General features: G+C 37.4%; 1 pseudogene; it reads left to right on the top strand.

Annotated features, from left to right (window-relative positions):
- The first annotated feature begins 232 nt into the window (after positions 1 to 232).
- Positions 233 to 14,238, top strand: LOC117999399 (annotated as a pseudogene).
- Positions 14,239 to 22,574: the final 8,336 nt, after the last annotated feature.

Below are 22,574 nucleotides of genomic sequence, written 5' to 3'. Positions count from 1 at the left end.
GTGAAAAACAGTACCCAGATTTTCTAGCCTGAAGCAGAAGGTGCCAAATATCATGGAAACTTTATTACCAAGTGAATTTTCAGATAGGCTTGTATTCTGCAAAGGTGTAGAGGTCAGATAACTAGCCGATTAAATTCTCTCTGCACTTCCATTTTGAAGACTTATCTGAATGTTTCTAAGGTTTTTCTTTCCATCTCCCTTTGCTTTATCCTTCACACCCTCATCATTGAGCATGTTAATAGCCTTTAAAGAAATCAATATCCTGCCATCGGGCTCTCACAAGGAGTGCCGTGCAGGTCTGGCAGGTGAGTCATTATAGCACTGGTTATGGAAACAGCTGCAAACCTTTCCCAGGGACATCAGCTGGTATGCAAAAGGGCAGAATGTGGCCTTAAGATGAAACTGAATGCAAAGTCAAAATTAATTTAACTTATATTTTATTTATGATTCAATGAATTAATAATCAAGGATATTTGCATGGGCAAGTTTTTTAAGCAGTAGAGTATCCTTTGATTGAATTAGTATTTCCCTTCAAAAGACATTTTAAATATTAGCATAATAGAGCCTATTGGAGTGAAATCCAAAAATCCATTTGTGAAAATTCTTTATAACTTATGCAGGTATTACCAATCCAAATTAGTGGGTAGGTAGCAAGTGATGATACCCTAACTTATACAGGCTAAAGCCATGACAAATCTTGCTGTTATGGAATTTTCTTGTAGTAAAATTATATAAGAAATATGAGACTTATTGGCCTAACAGTTTCTGATCTAAATCAATATCCTTCAGCATTGTTTTTCTAAATTATGTCCAAAAAGCCCATTGAAGTAAGAATCTACTTAGGTTCAAGAACGATAAACGAGGTAGGAATAAATGCTATTTAAATATCAGAAAGCTGGGGCATATCCAACTGGTTCTTTATTTCCCCAAATATGTAACTATTACACTGCTTGTGAATTTGGTATCTCCTTGGTTGCCCAAATCTTTAATTCCTGGTTGAAGTGCATACATCCAGATCTTTCCTCAGCAATTATTTTCATAGACATTCATATGGAGAAATAAATGATGGTATTTGAGGCTTTTATATTTATATCATAATGATAACATAATTCTGCAATGTATTTTTTACTTAATCCTTTCTGTGGTTAAGAAAAGCATATAGTCAAATCCCAACTCTGCCCCTTTATCAGTGACCTCAGACAAGTTACTTAACCTCCTCTCTGCCTCAATTTTCCCATCTGGCAGATTGAAATAATAATACTACCTCCCTTGTAAGGTTTTGTGAGGTTTAAAATGCAAATCCTTTAGAACAGTGCTTGATACATGGCATAAACTCTATGTATGTTGGCTTACTATTATCAGATGCTATTGTTTTCCTTATTTTTCTTAATTTCTGAATATTATCCCAAATTCTGGAATCTCTGGGGATCTCCTCCATCTCATGACTTTAAATACCATTCATTCGTAGCTCTCAGATGTAGGTCTCTGAGCTGTACCTCACCACTAAATTGCGACTCACATATAGAACTGCCCACTCCCCATCCCCAACAGGATGTCTAACAGACATCTCAGAGCTAGCGTGTCAAAACCTGTACTCCTGACCTTCCTCCAGCCCAGCCAGTCCTCCTACTCTCCTTCTAGCTGACCAGGCTAAAGCCCTTGGAATTCTCCCAGACTCATTCCTGTGTCTCTCACCCCATACCCTGTCTATCAGGAAATTCTAGTGGCCCTATCTTCCCTACACACACATATCCAAACTCTTCTCACTACATCAACAACCCCAACTCTGGTCACAGCTACAATCATTCTCACTTAGATGATTATAATAGCCTCCAAATTGATTTCCCTGCTTCCACCCTTGCCTCCTTTAGTCTGTTCTCCATACAGCATTAACAAGATTCTATTAAAACATACAACAGACCTGGGGTGCCTGGCTGGCTGGGTCAGTTAAGTGTCTGACTCTTGGTTCTAGCTCAGGTCATGATCTCAGGGTCATGAGATTGAGCCCTGCATCTGCTTCACGCTAGGTATGGAGCCTGTTTAAGATTCTCTCACTCCCACCCCCTCGGCCCCTCCCCCTGCTCTCTCTCTCTTTCTCTCAAATAAATAAATAAAGTCTAAAAAAAAAAATACAGCAGACCATCTCATTATTCTACTTAAAACCCTGCCATGGCTCCCCATCATTCAGAGTCAAAGACAGAGAGTCCTTACAATAGCTACAGGCCGTACCTACAAAAGCACTCCCACTTCTGACCTCACTTCCTACTAGTCTTTCCTCAAGTACTCTCTTCCACGAGAGTTACATGGCCTCCTTGCTATTCCATGAACTATCAGGCATGCTCTCACTGCAGGGTTTTTACACTTGTTAGAACCCTCTGATCACACTATTTAAAATTACAAACCTGGCACCTGGGTGGCTCAGCTGGTTAAGCGTTTGTTTGCCTTCCACTCAGGTCATGATCTCAGGGTCCTGGGATTAAAATAAATAAAATATTTTTTAAAAATAATAAAATTAGGGGCACCTGGGTGGCTCAGTTGTTAAGCGTCTGCCTTCGGCTCAGGTCATGGTCCCAGGGTCCTGGGATCGAACCCCACATCGGGCTCCCTGCTAGGCAGGAAGCCTGCTTCTCTGTCTCCCACTCCCCCTGCTTGTGTTCCCTCTCTCGCTGTCTCCCTGCTTTTTCTCCATGACACTTATAGCAATCTTTCCCAATACTTTAGTTTTTAAATTTGTTTCTTGCCTATTTCTCCCTACTATAAGCCCCATGAAGGTATATATTTTTGTCTGTTTGTTCAATGCTTTATCTCTAGTACCTAGATAGTGCCTGGCACATAACTACTCATAAATATCAATAATAAGTATCAGTAAATATTTGGTAAATAAATAAATCAAGGCCCTATGATTTATTTGCCCATTTCTTAAAGAGTGACACTTAAATTGTCTTCTGTAATGTGAACATCTGTTCATGTCTTCCTAGAGTAGATATTAAGCAGTGGAAATGCCGGGTCGAATATCTGTACAAAGTCATCTTAAAATTTACTGCCCACCTGCCCTCCAAAAATATATGAAATAACTTATATTTCTAAGAATAATATGTAAAAGTACTCCTTTAAAATTCACCTCAAATATTTGTGTCTTTTAATCTGTTGTTCCTTTTGCTTATAATATCCTCTTTGTCTTCAAATCCCATTCTCTCCCTGGTGAAATTCTACCCATCCTTCAAAACCCAACTCAACTGCCATGGTAGAGACATAAGCAATCTCCTCTGATTTACCTGGCTGGCTTAATTAGCCATTATTAAGTGTGCTTTTATAGCATACTTTTGTATACCTCTGCTTTAACCTTTATCATGTTGTTTTGTAATTTGTTTGTGTATCTGGCATTTGCACTATACAATGTGCTCCCAGAACCTAGAATATTAGTCTATTCCTACATGCTGGTGGAATGTAGACAGAGATAAGTCAGTCAATCAATACAATAATATACTTCCTGGAATATTGTGGATTCTTGGTCCTCTCCTTCAGAGATTCTGATTCAATAGTTCCAAAGGAGGGCCCAGGAATCTGAATATTTATTCAGCACCTCCAGTGATTCTAATTTAATCCATCCACCAAGCATACCTTAAGGAATATAGTTATTAAGAAATACTAGGAAAAGTATAGTAGGATCAAGCATTATAGAATTATATCCTGATGTAGTACCCATCATTCTTACAGGTGTATGGTTAAAAATCATTTTTTACCCACTTTATTGGGGTATGTTTGATATATAAAAAGCTATACATATCTAATGTATACAATTTGGTGAGTTTGGAGAAAAGTATACACCCATGAAACCATCACCATTATCAACGCCACAAACATATCCATCACCTCCAGATGTTTCCTCCAGCCCTATTTTGTTGTTTAAAGTCTTGGTATTATTACGTATCTTCCCCTAAGCTCATGAATATCAGCCAAATGATATCTTCCCAAAAGCTCATGAATAATAGTCAATTGATTCAGTAAACTGTACATGAGAATAAAGACTTTACTGGCTACAATTCACCCTAGTTAAACTAAATTAAAGAACTCAAAATAAAACTTCTTATTGTTTTATTTTTTTTAAACTTCTTATTGTTTTAGTGCTATGTTTCAACTTAGTGAAATATGAGCCAGAAGAGCTCATGTAGCTTTCAAATGGGAGGAAACAGGAGCATATGAGAGGAGAGGGTATTGTCCAACACTTGCACACACCAGACACACAGAATAACTAGAACAGATATTCTTATCAGTCCCCACTTTATAGATATGAAAACAGGTTTAGAGTGGTTGAGTAATTCACTCACGTACACACCTCCTACTAACTGGTAGAATTTAGATTTTTAACCCCGGTCTTTCAACTCCAAAATTGATGCTTTTTCCCATTATACTATATTTCTCCCATATGCTGCAAAGAAAATATACTTGAATGTGTAAAAAAAAAATGATTTGTGTTTCTTGCAATGAATTACCTAACACTACCATTTAACAGTTGTATAATCTTCTACTGGTCCTTTCATCTCTTTGGACTTCAGCTTCAGATGAAGGTAATGGATGGAAAAAAAATTGTGCTGACCAAAGAAAATCTATAGGAGTAAGACTAGTACATGGTAGCTGGTAGCTGTCAGGAGATACTAAAGATGGTGACTCCATGTGTCACTCTACAGTGCCCCCAGATGAAGACTATTATGGACAAGATCTCTCTAGAATGAGTGAACAGGGCAGTGCTTAGAATGTGAGCCATATTCTGCTTTGGTACTAGCAAACAGAGACAAAGGGCCTAAGATCCATATTGAAGTACCTAGGTCCAAATTCCATCCCCACCACTCCACCACTCTACTAGCTCTATGAAATCTGACAAAGCATTTAATCTCTCTCAGCCTCAGTATCCCATCCACCAAATGGGGATGATGGCAGGACCTTTCTCATGGGAGGATTAAATGAAAAAGTGAACCTGCCTTGCAACAAATCTCCCTTGTTATTACCTATTTTTATTATGCCATGGTGTAGTCAAGTAGTCAATAGAAGCACCTAAAATTTTCATTCACTCACAAATAGAAATAAAATCCAATATGCTTAGGTGCCAAGAGCCAAGCCAGCAGGGTGTGTGTGCTCTATCTTGATGCCTATAAGAGCCTAGAAGTTTAACTTAAGGTTTCAATTTGTGTTTATTCAGTGTTGCATAAATATTATCTAAATAAAATTCTCAGGGAACTAGCAGCTTTGGATTTTATGTGATAATAGAGATTGTGATCTTATCCAGGTCTGGAAACCTTATCACATGTTTTATCTACTTTGAGCAGCAGTGTATGTAATATTCTATTTGTCTGCTTAACCAGATCACTTATTTAATACTTTAATTATTCTCTTAACTTTTTATTCTCCATGTGTAATACCTGTAAGAGTATTTTTTATATTAGTGCATTAAGATAGTGTAAGCAAGGTGCCTGGCTGGCTCAATCGGTGGAGCTCGCGACTCTTGATCTCAGGGTTGTGAATTCAAGGCCCACATTGGGTGTAAAGATTATTTTTAAAAATTAAAAATTTAAAAATATCTTAAAAAGATAATGTAAGCGGGCACCTGGGTGGCTCAGTTGGTTAAGCGACTGCCTTCAGCTCAGGTCATGATCCCAGGGTCCTGGGATCGAGTCCCGCATCGGGCTCCCTGCTCTGCGGGGAGCCTGCTTCTCCCTCTCCCACCCCCCCTGCTTGTGTTCTCTCTCTCGCTGTGTCTCTCTCTGTCAAATAAATAAATAAAATCTTTAAAAAAAATTAAAAAAAATTTTAAAAAAAGATAATGTAAGCAATCATGGCTTATGAATTGGTATTTGTTTTCATATGAAAAGATCTTATGAAATGTTCATGGTAGAACCAAAGCTTATGCTTTGGTTTAATTTATATTTTAAAATCAAAATTAATTATGTAAAAATTTTCTTTCTGGTAAAATCTATTACACACCAGAAGACGTGACTATGTAACTGAATTAAAACATTGTTTGATCTGGTTAATTTTTTTTAGAGATTTATTTATTTATTTGAGAGATTGAGAGAGAGAGAGAGAGAGCATGCAGGGGGAAGGGGCAGAGGGAGAGGGAGAGAGAGAATCTCCAGCAGACACCACGCTGAGCACAGAGCCCTACACAGGGTTTGATCTTACAACCCTGAGATTATGACCTGAGCCGAAATCAAGAGTCGGATGTTTAACCGACTGAGCCACCCAGGCTCCCTTGATCTGGATAATTTTAATGTACATGTGCAATATATACAATACTTTGTGGAGCAAAGAAAATTATTATTTAACTAAGGTTTGAGAAAGCATGTAGACATTTAGTCCCACACAAAAAGTTGGGGGGGAGATGATGTGGGAAACAAAGGCAAAAGAAAAATTAAACTTCCTTACTACTTACAGCCCATTGACAAGTTCTTGAAAGAGGCAGAATGATACTCTGCTAGGAACTCAGCTGCCTCTATGTTAATACCTTGCTAAGGGTAAAAGGCAATCTTAGCCTGACCCCCAGGATCCTGTGAGTCTACTTTAACATATAAAAATTCCTTTGGAAACTTCCTTTATCTCTACTTCCCAAGATATATGTTGGCAATCATCCCCCAAGCATATGACCCACTGATAGACATCTGAAGGGTCTCATGACTAAGGTTTTATTAGACAGTAATAAATGATCTTTCCCTAACAATAGCTAGCCCCCTCAAGGTCCTGGAAACCTTGCTTCCAAAATTCCTTAGGGATTTACACTATGCCTAACCCCCTCCCAACTTGAAAGTATATAATGGGCCACTCCTCATGACCCAGTGCAGCTCCTTCTGCCCCAAAATGATTTTTAATTAAGTCAAGAAAATAATATTAAATGGTATGAAATAATCAATCTTGTTGGAATACCAGTAATGTAAAATCAGTTGCCTGAAATCTATAAATCATAGAAGGCCCCCAAAGTATCTTAGCATCAACTTCAGAAGCAAGTTTGTTTACTACAAAGCATGTGTAAGAGTGATCAAATAATTCATCTTTAAAATTCCTAATTATTTTAATTTCTAAACTTTCTTATGAAAAATAATTGAAAGGAGTAAACTTTTCATATTATTAGCTACTACTAATTACAGACTACTTTTATCCACCATCTTAAAATAGTTTGAAAAATGAATGAAAGCTATTCAAGACTTAGTTCATTTATTTTGTCTAACTTTATTTTTCATGCTATCAACGTTCTTTCACTTAACTTTCTACTTATAAATTATTATAATAAAGTAAGTTCATATTAGAACACTGGATTGCTTTGTAAACAACAAATGTCTCAGTTGTTACTGTAAGGGACAAATGTGGTATCAAATTAAATTTTTTATATTTATTTTCTTATAAGACCCAAACTTACATTTCGGGGACTTTTATTCAAAATCACTACTGCTGAATTGCAAAATGTTGTCTTTGTCCTTAAGACCATGACAGAGAATTTTATCTGCATTCAAATTGCCTACTGGTTTGTGGTATTTCAATAATAAAACAGCAGGATTGAAGGCTCATGATGAGAAATCTGACTAATTACCTGTTAGATGATAGATGGTTGTAACTAGGCAGTGCCAGTCACTGAAAACAAAACACTTCGAGATATCAATCAGCTTCCTGACAAATCCAATTTCCCTCACATTCAGCGGACAATAAATGGGAATTTTACCTCTACGTCTACAGAGTGCAGAGTTTTAACTTTAAAATATGCACAATGATATTTTAATAAAGTACAGGTTTTTAATAAGTTAGTATTTAAATGCCCGACATATTCATATTTCAATCTTACAGCTTTTAAATAGATAGGTGGTGGAAATAATTAACATTGTAAATCTGTATTGTACTCCATTGAGGAGGGCAAGGTGTACTTAATAGGAGTTTTCTTATTTTCTTTCTGCATTTACATTTAACTCAAATTATTCACAACAACTCTAATGGCTGTATTCACTCTCTTCATTTTTTTTAATTTTGTGGTAAATGAGTTGGATGTACATTCTACATGAGATTCAAAAAAGCAGAATGTCCAATTAACACTGCCATATATCAGCATGTGGGCAGAGTTAAAGCAAAGAGGGACTGAAGCATGGAAATTGAATGTAGGCCCAGAGAAACACCTCTTTCTCCCTTATAAGGAGTGATTACATAGTTAATATTTGAAATTTATGATTAACCCTAATAAGTTATAACCTTAAATATCCAATTTTGTGATAAAAACAGGAAAATTAAAGACGGCAGAGAAATGGAGAAAAGAAGAGAGATTATTTGCTTCCTATTTATTGAAGAAAATTGAATTTGTAGGCAAAGATCAAAAAGTTTAATAGTATAGAGTCTGAAAGCAGGCACTTTCAAATGTTAGTGGGAAGGTAAGTTGATACAGCTTCACTGAAGGACTACTTGACAATAACTATCAAAATTTAAATGCTTAGACACAGTAATCCACTTTAAGGATGTCTCCAATAATTACCCTCATATATCTCTGCGAATGTTCACTGTAGTACCATTTTTAATTTTTTTTTAATATTTTTAACTGGAAATAACTTAAGGTCCCTCCATAGAGGATGGGTTCAATAAAGTATTTACAGGCATACAATAGAACACTATGTAACTAAACATAGTCTTTTAAAAGGATTAAGTAGATCTCTATGTGCTGTTCAGGAACAACATTCAAGGCACATTTTAAGTGAAAATATGCCAGAAACACCTGAGCTCTTTAGAAGAGTTTAAATTAAGGGGTATAAATACATGTTTGATTATTAATAGAAAATTTATGAAGGGATACATAAAATGTTAGCTATGGCTGTCTTTGGGAAAGGAGTTTAGAGACATGAAAGGGACTACTTACTTTCCATTGCATACTTTTACATTTTTTGAAATTTTATCATGCTCTTTTATATCCTTTCCAGTGATAAATTAAACAAATGAAAAAAAGAGAAAAAAGGAAGGAAATACCTGTACACATGGGTCTGTTTTACTGCAAAGCCCATTCCTCTGTAGCTGCTTCACAGTCAAAAACTTGAGGAGATGTGATTAAATTTTTTAAAGCAGCCTAAATTCTGCATGTTCCTGACATAATCGTGAGAACAGAAACAAAAGACATGGCCTGAGTCGATACTAATGAGCTGAACTTGAACATGACCATCCCCTGAGGCTGACTGCTTGGCTGTGACCTAGTCTGTGACTAAGAACTGTGATTGAGTGTTTGAGGACTGCAGTATCTAATCCCAGCCACCTGGGAGAATGAAAGGTCACTCAGGCAGTGAAGCACTTCAGGCTCACACTTTGTCTACCCAGCCTGGCAAAGAAGGGGATTTACAAGGACTATAGAACTTAGTTGGAAAAGTTGGAAACTCCTCCCCAACTCATCCTATTCCATAATACTGTGAAGTTATTGGAGTGAGATACCTGTTCTTTCAGGGCAATAAAACACATGTTGGTACACACATTCATATACACACGTATACACACACCATGCTTTGCCCTCTCATGTACTCTTTGCAGGATGGAAATTAGATATCTGCAAAAGTCAAAGAAAACCTAGAAACAACAAAATATATTATCAGAGCTAACCTTATCAGTAGAAGGAATAAGTCTTCAAACAAGGCATGATTAAGAAGCATTTATATATTTGACTGGCAAGCTCTACCACAGAAGGCATTACCACGTTAAATACAAAATCAGAAGTTTGGGGCACCTGGGTGGCTCAGTTGGTTAAGCAACTGCCTTTGGCTCAGATCATGATCATGGGGTCCTGGAATTGAGTCCCACATCGGGCTCCCCCTGCTCTGCGGGAGCCTGCTTCTCCCTCTCCCTCCACCTGCCACTCTCCCCGCTTGTGCTCTCTCTCTTTCTCTGTCAAATAAATAAATAAAATCTTTTTTAAAAAATCAGAAGTTTAGGGTATAAAAAACATGATGAAAAACTAAGGTAGAGGTGTGACTTCTATAATGACAGGCCATCTTGGAATGATAAGGCACAGAAAGCAGAGATAGATTTCAAAAGGAAAGAGGAGATTTATTTTTTTTTAAAGATTTTATTTATTTATTTGAGAGAGAGAATGAGATAGAGAGCATGAGAGGGGGGAGGGTCAGAGAGAGAGGCAGACTCCCTGCTGAGCAGGGAGCCCGACGTGAGACTCGATCCCAGGACTCCAGGATCATGACCTGAGCTGAAGGCAGTCGCTTAACCAACTGAGCCACCCAGGCGCCCAGGAAAGAGGAGATTTAAAGCAAAATCTTTACTTGTTTTTTGTTTTTTAGAGAGGGGGAGAGGAGGGAAAGGGATAGAGAATCTTAAGCAGGCTCCATGCCCAGTGAAGAGCCCTAAACGAGGCTCAATCTCACAACCCTGAGATCATGACCCAAGCCGAAATCAATAGTCAGATGCTTAACTGACTGAGCCACCCAGGTGTCCCAAAATCTTTACTTGTTTCTAAATTTAACCCAGGCCCACCCAGTTCTAATCAGAAAATTTGTATGTACAGTAAGGCTACAGATACTTGTATAAATAATAGAAAAAGAATAATTCCTTTACCTTCTAACATCTTTTCAATTAAATATATATTTATTATATATACTTCAAAATATAAAGATTAACTATGAAGATGACAAAGCATTTGAAAAATTATATTAAGTAAGAAAATAAGAATAATTATGTGCCATATGAGAATGTAGAGCAACTGGTACTCTACACATAAAGATTGAATATGGGAAAATAATGCAGATGGGGGATGCCTGGGTAGCTCAGTCCATTAAGCCTCTGACTCTCGATTTCGACTCAGGGTCATGATCTCAGGGTCCTGAGATGGAGTCCTCGTGGGGCTCTATGCTGGGTGTGGAGCCTGCTTAAGAGTTTCTCCCTCCTCTCCTTCTGCCCCTCCCCCCTTAAAAAATGCAGCTTGGGATTACCAACATACAAAAACATTTAAAAATATAAAACTCAAAGAGAAAATGTTAGCATGTTATTTAAAAAATCATAGGCTTTTGGTTTGGTTTTTGGCTCAGAGGAGAGGAAGGCACAACTGTCTTCAGTCATCCTGAATCCGGGTTCATCTGACACCAGCCACCTCCACCATTCCACTTAAGTAGGACCCCAACAAGATCAAATTCGTATATTTGAGGTGACCGGTGGGGATGTGGGTGCCATGACTGCCTTAGCCCTGAGGATCAGTCCCCTGAGTCTATCTCCGAAAAAGTTTGGTGATGACATCGCCAAGGCAACTGATGATTGGAAGGATCTGAGGATTGCAGTGAAACTGACCATTCAGAACAGACAGGCCCAGATTGAAGTGGTACCTTCCTCTCTCTGCCCTGAGTATCAAAGCCCTCAAGGAATTGCCAAGAGACAGAAAGAAGCAGGAAAACATTAAGCACAGTAGAAATGTCAGTTTTGATAAGATTGCCAACATTGCTGGACAGATGGGACACCGATCTTTAGCCAGAGAACTATCTGGAACTATTAAAGAGATCCTGGGGACTGCCCAGTCTGTGGGCTGCAGTGTTGATGGCCAACACCTTCATGACATCATAGATGACATCAATAGTGGTGCAGTGGAACCCAGCTGGGTAAGAACTACAAGGGAAAATATATATTTTTTTAAGATTTATTTATTTATTTATTTATTTATTTATTTATTTATTTATGAGAGTGTGCATGAGAGGGAGGGAGGACAGAAGGAGAGGGAGAGGAGCAGACTCCCCGCTGAGTGTGGAGCCCGACAGGGACTGGATCTTACAACCCTGAGATCATGACCTGAGCCAAAATCAAGAGTTGGAGGCTTAACCAACTGAGCCACCCAGATACCCCACAAAGGAAAATATTTCAATAAAGGATCATTTGACAACCAAAAATAATAATAATAAAGAAAGAAAAAAAAGAAAAATACAAATAGAACACAGAAGGAAGGCAAAAAGGAGTAAAAATGTAATGCATTTTTATTCAAGGTTTCCAAATATGAAATGCAAATTAACAAAACAAGCATGTTCGAGGAATCAATTATTTATATTATCAAATTATATGTATGTGAATTATATAAGGTGCATTCATAAGTATTAATCCAAAATATTTAAACTATAAAAAAATTCTAATATAATAAAAGTATTTTGAGTCTTTAATAAAGTTATCAAAGTTTAACAATCATGCCTACTCTCTCTCTTATTATTTGCAATTCATGAAATTTTTCAAAGGACATAGTTACCAGAATACACATTTTCACCAAAAATATCAAACAAATCTTGAAATTAGGCCCCAAGATTAGTTTATAATAGACAACAGAGATCTTCATAGATCTGGCAAGCATCTTCTTACTTTGTAACAAGGCAATGAGATAAATTTACCAAAAATCATTCAAGGCAGAGCAAGTCAACATTTGAAAAGATGGATGAGGTTGAAGGACTAGAAAAAAATAAGTTTCAAAATTATCTTTTATTTTTAATAATAAATATAAGAATAAATTAATTTTAGACATAAATACTGGTATCCTTCCAAGCAGCAATAATATTCAATGACTCTTGAAAAGTTTTTGAGAAATGCTAATGAAGTATCTTAGTACTAGTACTCAGGAACAAAAGGACAGACTCACAATGGACAGTGGAGAAAGAAAGGCTACAAAGAAGTCAAGGTATTGGGAAAAAGTAAGGACAATTTAAAACAAAATGGGTTATAATCTAAATGTTTAGTGGTAGACTGGTACTTAAATAACACTGACGTAAAGGGCATAAGATATTATGGATGAAATGATATGAAATCTGGAATTTTCTTCAAAATAATACAGGAATAGGAAGCAGGTGAGGGTATGGAAGAAACATGTGGCCATTAGTTGATAAGTGCTGAAACTGGACGATGGCTACATGGAGGTTTATGATAATATTTGTCTAGTTTTTGTATATATTTAAAATGCACCACGATAGCTTTTGTAAAAAGAAACAAATTAAAAAATAAGTGAGGGAGGCCCGGGTGGCTCAGTCAGAAGAACAAGTGACTCTTGATCTCAGGGTTGTGAGTTTGAGCCCCACGTTGAGTGTGGAGCCTACTTAAAAAAGAAGAAGAAGGAATAAGTGAAAAATGAGGTGTGGGGACAAAAGAGACACTTGAGTTGTCCATATAATGTTGGGTATGAAAAAACATAGCATTAATAATTATAACTGCTACAGTCCTAAGCTAGTGCTGTCTTGGGCAGTCCAAGATATATGATCACTCTACTTTGAACCAGCAGGTTTCAAGTATCAGGCTAATGTGATTTAAAATTTGCTACAAAAACAAAAAAGAGAGAACAACTTGTAACTGCAAACATTTGGATCATTAGCAACCACTGTCCCAAAGCCTTGCCTAGCCACTGATCCTTCTGGACCAGAAGTTGCAAACTGGTGGCCTGGGGTTGGATCCAGCCTGCAGATGTGTTTGCTTTGGCCTGCAATATATTGGGTTACAGATTGCTTTTCTTAAAACTTTGAGTTCATTGCCAATATTTCCAAGCTGAAAGATGTCATGTAAAAATCCAGATTTCTAACTTCTCCTGAAAAACTTGATGAGTGTTAAGACAAGGAAGACATTCTCATGTGGCAACAAGTCCACCACAGTCCTCACTTCTCCCTAGTGATTTCTAATTCTGAGCTGCTTTTTGCTTGGTTTCTTCTTTGGCTCCTACAAGATACTTGACTTTTCAACTTTTGGACTAGATCAAGCTCCCTTCATTAGAACAATGAAAGTGAGGTTGCCTGCAAAATCTGTCATTTTATAAGCAACTGAAAATAGAAATCAACAAACCCAGACAATTAATCTGGAAATTCCTGAAAATTTGTAGACTTTTTTTTTTTTTTTTTTTTAAGTAGGCTCCACACCCAGCGCAGAGCTCACTGCAGGGCCTGAACTTAAGACCCTGAGATTAAGACCTGAACTGAAATCAAGAGTCAGCTCAAGCTTAACTAACTGAGCCATCTAGGTGCCCCAAGATTTATAGACTTTTAAATAAACCTAACAGAAGAAGTTAATTCTATTTATTTATTTATTTATTTTAAGATTTTATTTATTTATTTGACAGAGAGAGAGACAGCAAGAGAGAGAACACAAGCAGGGGGAGTGGGAGGGGGAGAAGCTGAAGGCAGATGCTTAACGACTGAGCCACCCAGGTGCCCCAAAGTTAATTCTATTTAGAAAATTCCTCTTTAACATTTCTTCTTTCAGATCATTTCCTATTTCCCGAAGTAATTCAGCCAGAACTATGTGAGTAGGACTCCCAGAAATTCTCTTACTAAAAAAGACAACAGCCAATCGACAGCCTACTGATGAAATGCACAGTTACAGGCCCCAGCCCAATGACTGTTGCCCACCCTATTTCTTTCAACAAGCCCAGAACATCACTGCGTGTGTGATTATTAGCAAATCTTCATTAATTACAAGCCTCATAAACAGCTGTGCAATGTGGGAGGTTGGGAAGAAACAGCTCCTGTCTTCATAAGAGAGAGTTGGAACTAAAAGGGGTTTCTAGCTACAAAGCATTCCAAAACAGGATGAGTCGTTTTGAGAGTAGAGAGAATAGCATCAGAAAGCAAGAATGTTCAGCCTAAAGATTGGTACCCAAACGACAACTAAAAAAGCTTCCACTCCTTGTCACAAAGAATAATGGAGAGCTATAGTTAGTTTCATAATCAACTTATACAAACTTCCATGTTTTGAAAAAAATATTACTGGTAAAATTACCGATGGCCGTCACTGGTATCTCTTGTGAAACAAAAAACTGTGTTTGCCTGCTTAGTGTTGGCCCTACTCCAAGGAAGAGAGTAATCAGAGAACAGTTTGGGGGATTTTATTTCCTCCTGGTTTCCATTATGAAATCCCCACTGCAGCCAGGCTTATGTCAACTCTTGTCCCTACATGGTTTGGCCTCTCCTACTATCTATGAATTTCCACTGAACATTTCATCTGTATCAGTGTTTTAGAGTAGGGATTATTGATATTCTTGGTACTAAAATGAAAGAGTTAAGACCTATTTAGGAAACTATCTTAAACACTTGTGGTCATTCATATAGTCAAAAATTATGCAATGATTAGGAGAAAAGATCTAGAGCTACAAAGAAGAGTATGAATCCCTAGTACATACTGCTCCATAAAAAAGTTGCCAAATACATATTACCATTTCATTCACCTATATACCCATTATAATATATATATTATATACCTCTCCTCCTATTGTCTCCTTCAAAACCACTCTGAAGAGATAGTTATCTCTACCATCACAAACCCCCTGAGTGTTCATGTCAAATCACTAATAGCTTCTGATACTGAATTAAATGGTCACTTCTCTGTCCCCATCTGACTTGACCTGCCATTATATTTGACACAACTTATCACAGCCTTCCTTCTTGAAACACTTTCTTCACATGGCTTTTGGGACACCACCTCTCCTGGTGTCCTCTCTCACTCAATGCTTCTCTATCTCCTTTGCTAGTTATTCCATATCTCTACATCTTCTAAATTTTGGAGAGGCCAACTTGAGCCTCATACCTCTTCCTTCTTTCTTTAACTTCTTTTTTTTTTTGGTGGTCTCATTCAGTCTCAAGGCTTTAAACACCATCACTATCCTGTTACTCCAATCCAACTGCCTACTCAGCCACTCCACACAAATGTCTACTTTTTTCTTTTTTTATGATTTTTATTTATTTGAGAGAGAGAGAGAGTGAGAGAGAGCACGAACAGGGTGAGGGACAGAGGGAGAAGTAGGCTCCCCGCTGAGCAGGGAGCCCTACGCGGGGCTCGATCCTGGGACTCTGGGATCATGACCAGATCTGAAGGCAGACGCTTAATCAACTGAGCCACCCAGGTGCCCCCACACAAAAGTCTAAAGGCATATTTAACCTAACATTCCCAAAACTGAGTTCTTGATTTCTACCCCCCAACACACACACCCTAAAAAACTTCCCCTTCCACAATCTTCTTTATCACAGTTAATGAAACCTGTACCTTTTCCAATTATTCAAGGTCAAACTTGTTGTCAACCTTGACTTCTTTCTCTCACGTCAACATCTAATCCAGAAGAAACCTCTATTGGCTCTACCTTCAGAATCAATCCAGATCTTGACAACTTGCCACTTTCTTTGCTACTCTCTTGTCCAAATCACTATGATCTCTTGCCTGAATCACAGTCATAGCCTAACATCTGACTGCTGCCAGCCTCCTTCAGTCTAGTCTCAACTCCAAAGCCATAATGATCCACTCAAAATGTCAGATCAAGTTACTTTGCTCAAGACCTTACAGTGTCTTCTGCCTCACAGAAAACAAAAGTAAAGGCCTTAAACTTGTTAACAAGAACCTGAGTGAGTAGTCCCAACTCCTCCCCAGCTCCCAGAATCCGTTAGTTACTCTGACCTCTCCTACTCTTCTCCTCCTTGTTCATTCTGCTTCAGACTCACAGAATTTCTTCATGTTCTTTGAACATGCAGCCACCTGCTGTTCCCTATGCTTATAATGTCTTTTCTCTAGATGGCCTCTTATAAGTTTTGGCTCAAATGTCACCTTCAAATTGGTCTATTCTCTGACCACTTATTTCCTACTATCTTCAGGATCTATTTTTTCTGCATAGCACTCATGATCTTCCCAAGTACCATACAACACACTTATTTAGCTACTTTTATGTCTGTCTGTCCCCCTGGAAGGTAAACTCCATGAGGGCAACAATTTTTGTTCATTTTATTCAATGCTAAATCTCCAGTGCTTTTAATTAATATTTGTTAAATGGAGAAATGAATTTATATAATACTATATATTTTCCATGGAATATGTATATGTGTGTATATCTCTAAACCACATTTAGCTCTAGAGAGAGTATAAGTAGGGAGAGGGTAAATGGAATCATGATATGTGTGGTGTGGGTGGAAGAGGTTATCAAAATGACACTTTATCCTTAAGTATTGTTTCAAGTTTTTAAATGTGATATAGTCATTATTTTTATATAATGGGAGATTATTTGTTAATTATAACATAACATATCACAAGTACATACTGTGTAGCCCCTAGCTTGTACACCCCTGCTCCAGCTACAGCTGCTTGGACCAGTGTACAGATCTAATTTAAACTGGGAAAATCAAATTATCTCTCCTAGGAAATTGAAATTGGTCATTGCGAGACTAAGCCAGTCAGAGAACTGTGAAAAGTGGAACTATAGGCCTTGTGGAATTTGAGACCAATGTCAAACAATACCATATGTAAAGTGAATTTTGGAAGAGACAAAGGAACCATAACTAAGGAAAGAAAGCTTATGCAAAAAAAGAGAATCAGGAGACTAGATGGACCAGATATGTAGAGACAGAGATGCATGTGGCCTCCTACTTTTCATTGTCCACCCACATGCAGAAACTACACTTTGTTTCCTGTCCATGTTCTTTCCTATCAATAAACACTCTTTTAAATGAACAACTTTAAATAGAATTCTATTCCCTGTGATGTTTGAATCCTGACTTAAATACCAACTAAGACAATATCCCAACACTGGAAAAATTGTAAAATATAAGAAAATGTGCTCAATGGTGAATCCACTGCTTTTAATTAAAAAGTATAAGAAGGCTAAGACCAAGGCTGATTCTTACTGTTGCAGGATTGCTCAAATCTTATTAATTTGCATACCCTCATTATTTAAGTTTCATCACTGTTAAAGCTATTCTCTAATATTTATTCAGCAAAAACTCCTTAATTCTGCCATACATTCCCATCAATTAAAACAGCTGTTTTCAGCCTGAATATCCCAAATATCCCAAATATCCCAAATATCCCAAATCCTTGGTCAGGAGAGTTTCATGTAATTTGCTATTACTAATAAAGTACATAAATTTATGATTTTTTTTCCCTTTTTTATAAACTTGTTACAGTTCCTTGCATTCCCATATTAGCAGAAGAGAAAATGGTGGGGTTACAGGTAGACCAACAAGAGTCACAAATTATCATCAGCCTGTTTTGTTATGTCCCAACACATAATTTGAAATACCCGAAGGGGGTATGTGACACAAGTGTGAGCCTCTTATCATACCAGTCACTGACTCAGAAAGGCATTTTCTGGTCCCTCAAGTTAAGGCATCCACAAAAACAGCATATATTACACTGTTCCATCTCACTTAGTATTATTTCATTTATTATTTTCTGATACTTTTCCTGTTGTTTGTCTTTCTTTTTCACTAGAATATGGTTCCATGGGCTCTAGAATCCAAGATGTCTGTTTTGTTCCTCACCATTTCCCTAGCACCTTAGAATATGTTGCACCTGGCACAAAACAGGTAGAGAAGACTACTTGTGTAGAAGAGTAAAGAAACAGTTTAATTAACATGCCAAATTAATTCCCACTCCAGCACCTTTAGCTTTTGTCTTTCCTTAGTCAGTATGCCCTTCCCCTTGTCCTTCTCATGACTGGTTCCTTCACATCATTTAGGTCTCAGCTTAAATTTCAGCTCCTCAGAAAGGCCACTGATTTCACTAACCTCTCCACCCCTCAAGGCCTCCCTATCGCACTACACTGGTTTAGTTTAAGCATAGCGCTTATGACTATCTGAAGTTCCCTTTTGTATGTATTCCTTCCATCTTAACTGTTGTCACTACCCACCCCACCCCCCACTAGAATGTAAGCTCCATGAGGAACTTTGACTTATCACTGCATCTCCAGAACTTAGAAGAAGGCCTGAGACTCAGAAGCCATTTAATAAATATTTGTTAAATGAGTGACTGAAAGGTTGAAAATTGCAGTTTTAAAATATATGCCCACACATGGTATCACTGCTCTTCAGTATTAGACAACAAACTACATTGCTATATGTGTAAATGATTTTTGAACAATTAAAATTTCACATAGCATCTAGATAAAAAAGACTAACAAATTATATTTCCAGGTGTATTTAGAATCCTGATTGGGTGCAAGCTGCTTATAATCAGTAGCTTGTTCAACTTTGACTATCCTCACTTATTAGTTTCCACGAGGGAAAATCTTTCTACCTTTCCTTATATAGACTAGAAAATGAAATTGCAAAAGAGGCTTCACTACAATTAAACCACAACTATTCAGATTTGGCAAATGTATGCTACTGTCCAATGTATTTGTGTATACAAACAGACACAATTCCTAAAGGAAGAAAATGTTCAATTCCAAAATCCCAACAAAACCCCCCAAAACTAACAAAACAAACAAAAAAACTTACATGTTTATATCCACAAAAAGAATTTAGTTCCACTTCACAACAGATTCAGATCTAAGAGGGGAGGAGTCCCTCTCCTGGGACAGAAAAATCACCGTTACAATCACCCCAAGTCATTGGTTACTGAGTTGGTCCATAGTAGGCAGACTGGAAATGTCAAATATGGAGACATTCACCACTAAGCCAATTTTATATTATGTCGTGCAGTCCTTCCTCTACACAACCATTGCCAACCAATAGGTGGGCACCTGTAAGATCTCCCTTACACTCATCACTTTTTGGAAATCTTTTCTAATTAATTTCATTCAGTCAACCATTAGGACAGTCAGTCAAAACAGATCAAAATGCTTACCCTCATGGAGTTTACATTCTAACTACATCACATTTACTTTAAAGATAGGTAAAAATAAAAAAAAAATAAATAAATAATAAATAAAGATAGATAAAAATAGAATGATGAATAGCAGATATTTGATAGAGATGAATATATAGAGTCATAGATACACCAACAGATACAATGGTTGGTACGTAAACAAATAGTTATCCTATATCTCCCAGGGCACTCAGAATTATATCACTAAAGAGTATGTTTGGGATATAAATCAGATATGTTGCTTTCCAATTGTTTTCCTGTAACATTATGTGCACATGTTATCCTCATTATGGGCTTCGCCTGAGCAGAAAATATGTTCTTCATTTTCTTTGTACTACATTCAAGAGGCAGGTTGTACAGTGCCCCCAAATAGACTATGAGTTCCTTAACTGAGTGTTGAATAATACATGGCATTTATAAGGTGCTTTTTAAGTTTTTAAAAGGCACTCTCATGCACATTATCATTATTAATATCATGTACATGTTCTTACTCTAATGCTAGATCAAGAAGAAGACAGTGAGGGGCGCCTGGGTGGCTCAGTTGGTTAAGCGACTGCCTTCGGCTCAGGTCATGATCCTGGAGTCCCGGGTTCGAGTCCCGCATCGGGCTCCCTGCTCAGCAGGGAGTCTGCTTCTCCCTCTCCCCCTCCCCCCTCTTGTGCTCTTTCTCTCTCTCACTCTCTCTCTCAAATAAATAAATAAAATCTTTAAAAAAAAAAAAAGAAGACAGTGATTACAGTAAGGGTAATGGTGGTAAGACAAGTAGTATGTTTGAGACCATCAGCCTTGTTTGCTAAGAATCTGGCCAAGGTTGTTGTTGTTGTTCGCTTTTCGTTTTTGGAATCTCTATGAAAGTCCACACCCTAGAAATCACAGGCACCGGTAAGCTTAAAATCACAGCAATAGAAGCAGGAGAAAGGAAACAAACTTTGGGCCCAGAGAAAAATTCAAATCCAAGGGCACAATCTAGGACTTTAGTCAATGACTTTTAAACTTCACTTTGTTAAAATGTAGATTCCCAATCAACACCCTAACCCATACATTCTCATTCCTTAGACATGAAGTGAAGCCCAGGAATATGAATTTGTATAAACATCCCCAAAATGAATCTGACCCAAGGGGCGCCTGGGTGGCTCAGTCGGGTAAGTGTCTCCCTTCAGCTCAAGTCATGATCCCAGAGTCCCAGGACTGAGCCCTGCATCCGGTTCCCTGCTCAGCAGGGAGTCTGCATCTCCTTCTGTCCTTCACCCCATTTATGCTCTCTCTCTCACAGTCTCTCTGTCAAATAAATAAAATCTTTAAAAATATGATTCTGACTCAAGTCCTCTGAAAAACACTGGTCCAGAGAGAACTTCCCTGACTGCAAAGACTGGGCTGGGGCTGGTTAGTCAGTTCAATGAATGGCTTCCACAGCTTGGCTTGGTACCAAAGACCTGTTACAACAGACATAACACAGTGATAAGAAAAGCCATCATTTCTGAGTGCTGTCATAAGAACCACTGATGCTGGAGATGTATGGACCAGGATCTAGCCCCAGGGAGGAAAGAACTAGAATGCTTCTAATGCCCTAGTTTCATGGTACTGTCTAGGCTGGTTTGTATCCTTGGGGAGATTTGGGTGCCAGGCAGGAAAATCTAGCATATTCAGAACATGGAAGAAAACTATGACAGAATGCCAATCTATGGGCAGGACAGGTTGAAAGGTAGATAATTTTGCACTTTGAAGGGCTTACTTATTTTTATTCCTAATATTCTAGATCTGGTTAGAAAATGGAGAAGGGCAACATAAGCTAAAACTAGAGGCCCACTATAAAAACTCAAATCTGAAAATTATAATTCAATTCCAAGTTCCATAATGAGTTACATTATGAGGATGCTGTGTTTTCTGCCTCCATCAGGAATGGCCCAGAAATAAAGTCTGAAGGGCAGATGTGTTATGGAAGGAGAAAGAATGAGGTGGGAGTTAACCCTGAACTTCAAGAGCCTATATTTCCCACCAGAAAAGTAGATGGCACAGAATTATGCTATAGCAAAAATCTCATTTTAAAATCTATAGCTATCATTATTTTCCTCACATACCTAGAAGTTCTACCATAATCAATGCACACACACAAAAAAAACCACAAGTAGAAAGTAACAAACAGATGTTGGAACATTTAGATGACAAACATTCAAATAACTGCAAGTTTAAATTATTAAGCTACATTTTTGCTGGCAAGATGTTATGAAATGATATCTAATATATAGGGGTACATGGAAAAATATTAGCATTTATTTAAGCCAGAGGAAGTATTTTTATATAAGTAAAAACCAATGTTGAAAGAGGTTCACTGGCTTTTCCAAGTACACACTTGGGTAGTCCAGGATGAAGGAAGTAAACTTTTACCTTTTTAATTTTAAAGTCCAAACAATTTTGAATGAAAATCTTTTGACTTATCTGCAGATAGATGATAGATAGTTAGATAGATACTTTAGTGAAGTTCTTCCTGACTTTTTATCTTTTCTTTTTGTTAGTTTATTAATAAAAAATTAAATATATACTGAAGTAGAGAGAATATTATCATGATCCCAAGCACCCATTACCCTGAAATAAAAGTCTTGGTTCTGACACTCATTCATACCCACCCCTCATTCAAGGTTATTTGAAGCAAATTCCAAACATCACATCATTTCATCCATAAATTGTTTAGTATAGAGCTCTAAAAGATCAGTACTCTCTTTTGAAAAATCAACCACAACATATGATTTCATATAACTTAATGAGATAAGGAAATAATACATTTAAATCACGGTGCATAAATTCACATTTATTATTATATCGATAATTGGGGGATTGCCTTGGGTGGTATAAAGCTGAAACTCCAGGCATTTAAGTGATAGTTTTTCAAGTACGATGATTTTTCCATACCAGTTCAAGTTCATATGATTTTTTTAATAAAAGGAATTCCTAGTCATCACATTTTCCCCAAATCAGAAACTTTTGAGTGAATTATTCTCACT

The sequence above is a fragment of the Mirounga leonina genome, unplaced genomic scaffold (assembly GCF_011800145.1).
Source record: "Mirounga leonina isolate KUSES-001 unplaced genomic scaffold, KU_Mleo_1.0 Mir_115, whole genome shotgun sequence".
In the NCBI taxonomy this organism is placed as follows: Eukaryota; Metazoa; Chordata; class Mammalia; order Carnivora; family Phocidae; genus Mirounga; species Mirounga leonina.
The sequence above is the reverse complement of the archived record's forward strand: the minus strand, read 5'-3'. Positions and strand labels throughout refer to the sequence as shown.